This window comes from Aedes aegypti, chromosome 1 (genome assembly GCF_002204515.2).
Source record: "Aedes aegypti strain LVP_AGWG chromosome 1, AaegL5.0 Primary Assembly, whole genome shotgun sequence".
Taxonomy (NCBI): domain Eukaryota; kingdom Metazoa; phylum Arthropoda; class Insecta; order Diptera; family Culicidae; genus Aedes; species Aedes aegypti.
In genome coordinates this window covers 161967352-161976811 of record NC_035107.1, presented here as the reverse complement: position 1 = coordinate 161976811, position 9460 = coordinate 161967352, and positions in this window count along the sequence as shown.

Genomic DNA, 9460 nt, shown 5'->3' with positions numbered 1-9460 from the left:
TGAAAAACAGACTGGTCAGAACCCACTTGTTCCCAGAGGCTGTTCGATATCATCCTAAGAAATAAACCAACGCGTGATGCTTAACTGACTAGGGTGTACCAAATTTCCATGACTTTGGAGTCATGCGAAAACTACGTCATATTATAAATTAGGCTTTTCAAAACTTAAGGTGTCAATTATATGTTTTACTCAATTCAGTATCAATAACACATGTAATACTAGTAACATCAAGATTAATAATTTATATATCAGCTGAAGGAAATCGAATAGATTGAATATATTAATGAGCTTATAAAAATGAGATTAAATAAAAAAAATAAAGCTCTCCAAGCTTCATATTTGGGAATTTAAACTAAACTAAGTAGTGAAAATAACACTAAACTACGTAAAATAATCTTTGGTGAGTATGGAAGCACTGCGTAATTCTATTAATGAATAATTTATCAAAACAAATATCTATGTCATACATTTACGATTGAGTTTCATATTTGTTTCAATCATTTTAAATAATTTCCATTGGAAAACAGTTTTGGGACACCCTGATATGCATTTCATAAGCCACGTGGTTTCTTTAAAGAATAGGTGCTACCGGGAAAATCTAATGCACAAGACGTAACGAGCTAAACTTGCGGGTGGTGGGACAAAACATGCGTCGATAAATGAAGGCGAACTATGGTAAACTATTGCCGCTCATTATTCTAATACCGCGCAGTATAATTGAACGAAATGGAAATATTTTTATTTATTTTCCATTTTTTCATGACCGGCAAAGCAATTCCTTCACTCTGCTTCTAGACGGCAGTTGTGTGCACAAGTGGCTTTGAATCGCATCATACTGGAAATGTATAACATGTACCTTGTCACCTTTCTGCTCGCATTCGTCTGTTTAAGTTCATTTTGTCACGGTTCATCATCTCTTGTAGGATTAGATTATATGCGCGTTATGTTCCATTTAAAGCTTTCCTTCTTCAGATGTTAGGTCTGAGCAAAAGACCACCAACGTAGCATTATGCTTTTAGTTCACAGTTTCTTCATGTGATTTTTTCCATTATTTTGGTAAACGAATTTTGTTAAAACTTTTGACATTATTCATAGCGTTTTAGGTAGAAAAATGAGTTGAACCAATGTGCGAAAATCAATTTATATCAAATTTTCTACGTTGCAGTTACACTAAAACCTCAATTTACGAAGTCATTTTTTACGTAAATTTAATTTACGTTACTTTTTTTTACGAAGTTCGTATATCTAGTTGAGATGATTATGTACCATTACGATTATATGGGAAATTATGTATTGAAATCATAAGTTTCGTGGAAATAATCTGATTAGTTTTCAATTTATGCTCTGTAGGTTAGTTCAAATAACGTGCTTCTGGGGTTATCCGGGAATCCTCTATGGTAAAAAATCAGTGGGGGTTGTGTACAAGACACGACCGCATGACGTTAACTACGCCATGTGATTTGCTGCATTTGAATTGTCATATTTGCAACCTTCCTTTAGTTATAATTCGGAATGTAACAGTTTGTGAATTTAAGAACAGTGAGAAGCTCTCCGTTCGGAAAAGTGCTCCAGTCATCGATATCGTCATCGCCACCGTAAATTTCAATTTGTCGTATTGTCAATTCTTCTTCTTCTTCGCATAACGTCCCCACTGTGATAGAGCCTACTTCTCAGCTTAGTGTTCAATGAGCACTTCCACAGTTATTAACTAAGAGCTTTCTTTACCAAAGTTGCCATTTTCGCATTCGTACATCGTGTGGCAGGTACGATGATACTTTCTGCCCAGGGAAGTCAAGGAAATTTCCATTACGAAATTGCCGACCGGGAATCAAACCCAGACACATTCAGCATGTCTTTGCTTTGTAGCCGCGGACTCTAACCACTCGGCTAAGGAAGACTCCTTTTGGCAATTATTCATGACATATAAGATATTGTATGATGTTACGAGAAGAATTAAGTGATTATAGCAAGTATGTGGTATTAGGGAATATTTCACAATTAACTCTTTAGTACACATTTGTTGGCCCTGGAAAGGGTCGATTGAATTGTTAGATTCGAGTAACACAGACACATTTTGCCGAATTGAAAACGCGGGGCCGAAGCAAATGTGACAGTAAATTCAAAACGCAACCGCCCGCGCACGGCTTGCTGCGATCTCGTCAATCGTTAGAACTTCGACGAGGAGCTGTTTCTAACTTTTCACCGCGCCGACAATACTTTGTACATCACAGGTGGTAAAATCTTGCAAATAAATGAAATATTTCAATTTTTTGAACTGTTTGTTAGCAGCTCTTGTCGGCAGCATCACGCTCGTCTTATGTTGCATTAAGCGTGGTTCCCAAATCAAAGATTCCTAAACGATTCCTGATTGTAGTGTGAATCAAAGGATTGTTGTGTGGATTTTTTTTTTTTACTTAATCATTTATTTGTTAGGCTCATGCGCCATTAGGCATTACGGAGCCGAGTTCTTTTGATTTTGAATACAAATTCATGGTGTTTTCTTAATTTTCTATGTTAGTTTTGGGGAACCGAAAAACTCGCGGTTTGGTCGAGGTTAGGGGTAACAATAATTTCAAGGAAGGGATAGGACAATGGGATCGTTCCGTTGACAATCTGCAGCTTTAAGTTGTGACGTGTTTGCTTTGCTGCTGGTCGAACGTTGAGTGGACAATGACAACCTGTAACGATACAAAAAGACGGGTTTCGAGGGGACACAAGGTGGACAAGTGGACCGACAAGAAAAGGGAGTTTAACAATGATGTTAGCTTGTTTCAAAAAATTGTACAAAACCTTCATGTACACAAAGTCAAGTTTACCCAACACATCCCTAATGTCTTCCTTTTCTGGTTTCCCTTGGGCCCTGAGGGTTGCACAAAAATCAGATCTGGCAAAACCGTATTCGGGGCATTCTTAAACTACGTGGTTGATATCATGGTAACCTGCACCGCAGCTGCAGTGATTGCTATCTGTGAGCCCTATTCGATAGAAGTGAGAGCCTAGAGAGTAGTGATTGGACATAAGACGACACATTACCTTAATAAAGTCTCGGCTTAAGTCCAACCCCTTGAACCACGGCTTCTTCGATACCCGCGGGAGAATGGAATGTAACCACCTGCCCAATTCTCCGGCATCCCACTTTTGTTGCCAGCTGACCAATGCATGTTGACGAGCCATTGAAAAAAATTCATTGAAGGTGATTTGTCGATCATAAATATCGCCTTCCATAGCGCCCACCTTGGCAAGCGAGTCCGCTTTCTCATTGCCCGGAATCGAGCAATGCGAAGGAACCCAGGCCAAGGTGATAGTATATGATTCATTCGATAGAGCACTCAATGTTGATCGTATTTCACCGAGGAAATACGGAGAGTGCTTTACCGGCCTCATTGAACGAATAGCCTCTATGGAGCTAAGGCTATCCGTAAAAATGAAATATTGATCAGAGGGAAGAGAGGCAATTCGCTCTAATGCGTAATGTATAGCCGTTAATTCTGCGACATACACGGAGCAAGGGTTCTGAAGTTTATATGCGGCGCTATGAAACTCGTTATATACACCAAATCCAGTGGAATCATTTGTTTTTGACCCGTCTGTGTAAAACCTTTTATCGCAGCTGGCGTGACCGAACTTGCTTGCAAAAATTTTTGGTATTTGCTCCGAACGAAGCAGATCTGGTATTCCACGGATATCTTGCTTCATGGTCAGATCAAAAACTACAGCGGAACTTGAGAAGTCAGGGAAGCAACCGTGATTGGGAAGATTCAAAGAAGGGTTAACCTCCAGAGTCATGTACGCGTAATACAATGTCATAAATCTTGTTTGAGGATTTCGTTCGATTAGCTTCTCAAAATTTTCAATTACCAACGGGTTTAACACTTCACAGCGGATGAGGAACCTTAACGACAATTCCACGAACCGATCTGATAAAGGCAGTATTCCTGCTAATAACTCTAAGCTCATGGTATGAGTCGAGTTCATACAGCCTAAAGCGATCCGCAGACAGCGATACTGAATACGCTGGAGCTTCAGAATGTGTGTTTTCGCGGCGGATTGGAAGCAAAAACTACCGTATTCAAGAACCGACAAAATCGTGGTGCGATATAGCTTTATCAGATCATCCGGGTGGGCTCCCCACCATGTTCCTGTGAGTGTACGCATGAAGTTGATTCGTTGTTGACACTTCTGATACAGATATCTTATTTGTTTTCCCCAGGTGCATTTAGAATCAAACCAGACCCCTAAATACATATGTGATAAACCTTGAGAGAGTTCCTTACCCATGAATTGAAGCTCTAGATCCGCAGGATTACGCTTCCTAGAAAAGACAACTAACTCAGTTTTCTCCGGAGAGAATTCGATACCCAGCTTTACAGCCCAGGCGGACAAATTGTCCAGAGTATCTTGCAACGGTCCTTGCAAATCGTCCGCCTCTGGTCCTGTGACAGAAACAACAGCGTCATCCGCAAGCTGTCTTAACGAGCAATTTCTCATGAGACAATCATCAATATCTCTTACGTAAAAATTGTAAAGAAGAGGACTTAAACACGAGCCCTGGGGGAGACCCATGTAACTTATTCGCAAAGTTGTCGAGTTTCCATGTGAGAAAAACATATGCTTCTCAGACAACAAATTGTACAAGTAGTTGTTCAAAATCGAGGAAAGTCCACACTCGTGGAGTTTGTCTGAAAGGACATCTACGCAAACTGCATCAAAAGCCCCCTTAATATCCAAAAAGACTGAGCCCATTTGTTCTTTTTGAGCATAGGCCAGTTGAATTTCAGTAGAAAGCAACGCAAGACAATCGCTCGTTCCTTTGCCTCTGCGGAATCCAAATTGAGTATCTGAGAGAAGGCCATTCGATTCAACCCATTTGTCCAGCCGAAAGAGAATCATCTTCTCTAACAACTTTCAAAGACACGACAACATCGCAATAGGACGGTACGAGTTGTAGTCCGAAGCAGGCTTTCCTGGTTTTTGGATGGCAATAACTCTCACTTGTCTCCAATCATCCGGAACAATGTTGCTCTCCAAGAATGCATTGAATAAGTTCAACAAGCGCCTCTTTGCGACGTCTGGGAGGTTTTTGAGCAAGTTGAGCATAATCCTGTCCATACCTGGGGCAGAATTGTTACATGAAAGGAGAGCGAGTGAGAATTCTGCCATCGAAAAAGTTGAGTCCATTTCATTCCTTTCGTCTGGATAATCTCGTGTGATCGTTTGCACTTGGACAGAATCCGGGCAAACTTTCTTCGCGAAGTCGAATATCCATCGAGAAGAGCTTTCACGATCCTCATTTACCGATACCGCATTGCGCATTCTTCTTCCGACCGTCCAAAGAGTTCGCATCGACGTTTCCCGTGATAGACCATTAACGAAATTCCTCCAGAAACCGCGTTTCTTTGCTTTCACGAGGCTCTTGAACTTGCGGTCAAGAGAACAATACCGATCGTAGTTATCGCGCGTGCCACGTTTCCGATATTCTTTAAACGCATCTGATCTTTCGCGATAGACTCCGGAGCATTCGCTATCCCACCACGGGGTGGGTGGCCGACGTCGTACTGAAGATCCTGGAACCGGTTTACGCTGAGCTTGAAGAGCACTGTTTATAATCAACGCGGATAAGAATTGATATTCTTCCAGCGGAGGAAGTATCTCGACCGATTGCTCACCTACGGAGATCGCTTCAGCATATTTTTCCCAGTCGATATGCTTCGTGAGGTCATATGCTACGTCGACCTGGTGGGTTCGACACGAATTATTGGTAACTGAAATTTTGATAGGCAGGTGATCACTACCATGGGGATCCTGAATTACTTTCCACATGCAATCCAATGATAATGAATTCGAACAGATTGAGAGGTCTAACATACTAGGGGGATCTGGAGGTTTTATTCGTGTTGCTTCCCCAGTGTTCAAAATGGTCAGATTGAAGTAGTCGCAAAGATCATATATTAAGGTTGCGCGATTGTCGTCCCTCGGTGACCCCCAGGCTGTACCGTGAGAATTAAAATCTCCTAGGACCAACCATGGCGCAGGCATAGCTTCACATATTGCCGCTAAATCTCTGCGAGACATTGTAGCGTTTGGCGGTATGTACACACTGGCTATGCTGAGGCTTTTACCTCGGGCTGTAATATGACATGCAACTACTTCAATGCCTGTCATCAAGGGGAAATCGATTCTATAAAAGGAGTGATGCTTGCTAATCCCTAAGAGCACCCCTCCATATCCATCCCCTCGATCCAGACGAATAATGTTAAAATCGTGGAAAGAGATATTTTTATCAGAAGTGAGCCATGTTTCACAGAGAGCAAATATGTCGCAGCGAGTGCTGTGTACTAAAAATTTGAACGCCTCCATATTTTTTAAAAGACTTCTACAATTCCACTGTAGTACTTCGATCATATCTCCGACCTCATTGACCATATTAGCCATCGAAAGATACAAACGAGTCAAGAATCGGCCACTTTGAAGCTATTTGCTTCAGAAAAGGTTTCACCAAGGAAAGTGCCATGTTGAGCAGGTTCCTCGTTTCGGGTGAGAATTGAAACATTTCGAAAATGAAATCCACTATCCCAGAAAGAGTCAGTTTTCCGGAAGCATTATTTTGCTCCTGCTGACGAATTGGTTGTTCTTCTGGCCAAAAAACTGGGACAACTGGGGTTTTAGAAGTTCCCGGAAGTGACGGAAATTCTGCAGCTGAAAACTTGAAGCCTGGAGGTGACCCCTTTTTGGTGATTCCGCCATTTCTTGATTTTGTCAAAGGCTTTGAAGAAGCGTTCTGATCAACAGGGACGTTCTGAGAAGCCTGTTGCTTCAAGCGCCGTTTTGTAACAGCACGCTTCCTTTTCGTCCCTGTCTCAATTATTGTAGGGTGCCGGTGCCATTAGTGGACTACCTAAGCTATAAAAAATCATAACAAAATAACGAAAAGCCTTAACCGAGATCTTTTGGCGTCAGCAGAAAGATTTCAACCTCTACTATATGGGAAAAATATAAAAAGAGTGATAAAACTAATGTTTTAACATAAAATCGCTTGAGCCACTATTGGTACACGTGTTCCAGTAGTTGCGCTAGTGCTCCAGTAGTAGACGTTCGGGAACGATACAAGGAATTTTAAACAAAATGGTAAATTTTTACATAGGATTAACATTTTTCCCTCGGAACAGCAACTAATATCTTTCGAATGAAGCATAAAGCTCATCTCTGGGACTTTTCTCCATTTTTATACATCCATTTTTAAAACTGCTTCCATCCGTTGATCCACTATTGGAACACGACGGCTACTACTGGTGCAAGGGAGCAAATTTTTTGCGTAAATTTAATTATTTATATGACTTTTTGATAAAATAAAAAGCTGAAATTTGGCAAATCGACTAAACTAGAGGCGATCTATCCACCAAAAATAGCACATGTCGTTTTTATCGAAAAATGTACGTTTTATTCCATAGTCCAATCTACTGGTACATTACAACCATTGGTACCGACACCCTATACTCTTCTCCATCCTCAGAGTCAGAGCATTGATCGTTATCCGGCAGGGATGCGAAGATATTGTTGCTTTGAAAGGTATGGGCCGATGGAGCAACAGTCGGAGCGATCTTTTTCAGCATGTCTGCATAAGAACGCCTGGACCGCTGTTTCAGAGAGTTTATGATATGTTTCTCCCGCTCTATGTACTTCGGGCATGCACTGAGTTCGTGAGGAGCTTGGCCGCAAGAGGTACATTTTGGCTCCATATTGCAGGAACCTTCGGCATGTTGTTCGCCACACTTACTACAACGTGGTTTGTTGCTGCAGTAAGGTGCAGTGTGGCCCAACTGCCGGCACTTTTCACAGTGCATAACCGTCGGTACATAGAGACGAACAGGTAACCGAAGACGCCCAATCACGAGGACGCTTGGTAAGGCCGAACCGGAGAAGGTTACACGGAACGAATTTGACGGCTGTTTTGAGCCATCAGGCAAAACTTTGTTCATTTGATTGGCATCAAGAACAGGAGCCAGCGGAACGGCACGATTTTTAAACCCACCAGCTCCCGACATGATGTCTGCGCGAGTCAAATTGTGCTCCGTGACCACTCCATAACATTCGACCTCGCGACTGGGAATGTAGACTCTGTACTCCATCAAAAAGAGCTCAAAGGCAGCAATTTTGTTCGCCTGGTCGCGATCACTGACTGTGACACGCAACTTATCACGGCTGGGTGAATCTATCTCGAGGATACCTCGAAACGATTTTGCCAGATCCCTTTCAATTTGGAGTTTGTTCAACGGTTTTCCATTCGCTTTGGGCCGAAAGAAAACCAGAAAGGGACCGTTAGATCCGGGTGGGTAAGCTTTATGGCGGGGGGGGGGGGGGGGGGGGTTCGATGAGGAACCAGAGGGGGGAAACGCGTGGGATTGGCTTGAACTGCCAAGCAGACCAGAATGTGTAACCGTTTGCTTTTGAGACGAATGCGGTGAGTCATGAACAGAGAGATTAACCGTAACATCTCCTGACAATGCAGTACCTGAGTGTACTGGAGGCACAGCTGAAGGAGATAAAGGAGGAGAAGGAGTACCATCATCGATGGTCTCCATGGCCTCACTATGTTGGGTTTTTAGAATTTTATTCATCTGACCCAAAACTAACTCATCGTCAGAAGAGACTAAATATTCCGGCGTGCCCCCGCCAGTATCATTTGGTTCCATTGCGGAGCAATTTTTGCTCTACCGCAAAGGAAGATCAACACAGCGCTAATGAGCGAATTAACTTCACTTAATTTAATCACACTATTGTCAAAGGAATTAAATAATAACCAACTCACGTACTACAACTAGTTTGGCGAGAAATTCCTAATAGTGTAAAAAAAAAAATAACGAAAAAAAAATATAACGAAAAAAAAAATATTTACAAAAAAAATATTAACGAAAAAAAAAATAACGAACGAGAAAAAAAAATAACGAAAAAATATTAACAAAAATAATATTTTCAAATAAAAAAAAAATATATTCACAAAAAAAAAAAAAAATGAGGCGGAAAAAAAATAATTGAGCAATAAAGCACTCCGAGACCACTGTGTCACACGGTGTGTGAATATTACTCTAAAAAAAATGTTTTGAAAAAATTATCAAAAATTTGCCAATTAATTGAGCGGAAGAGCACTTCGAGACCACTGTGAGAATATCACTCTAACAACGGGGACTAACAGCGACCAAGTAATGCGGATGGTATGAAACTGGAGAGGAACAATACCTACAATCTCCTTTCTGCTGCTCTAGCTACGAGGACAGATGTACCGGCGTGGTCCAATCTATTTCTGCAGCTTGTTTTGATGCGATGAAACGATGACGCCGATCGCTTTTGTTCTGCCACGTGGTGCGAATTAGATGATGCCTTTTGTGGTATTATCACCACCGATTGATGCTGGTGGTGATCGTCAAGTTAAAGATGTTCAGTCTACCAATCTGGGCTCGGCCAA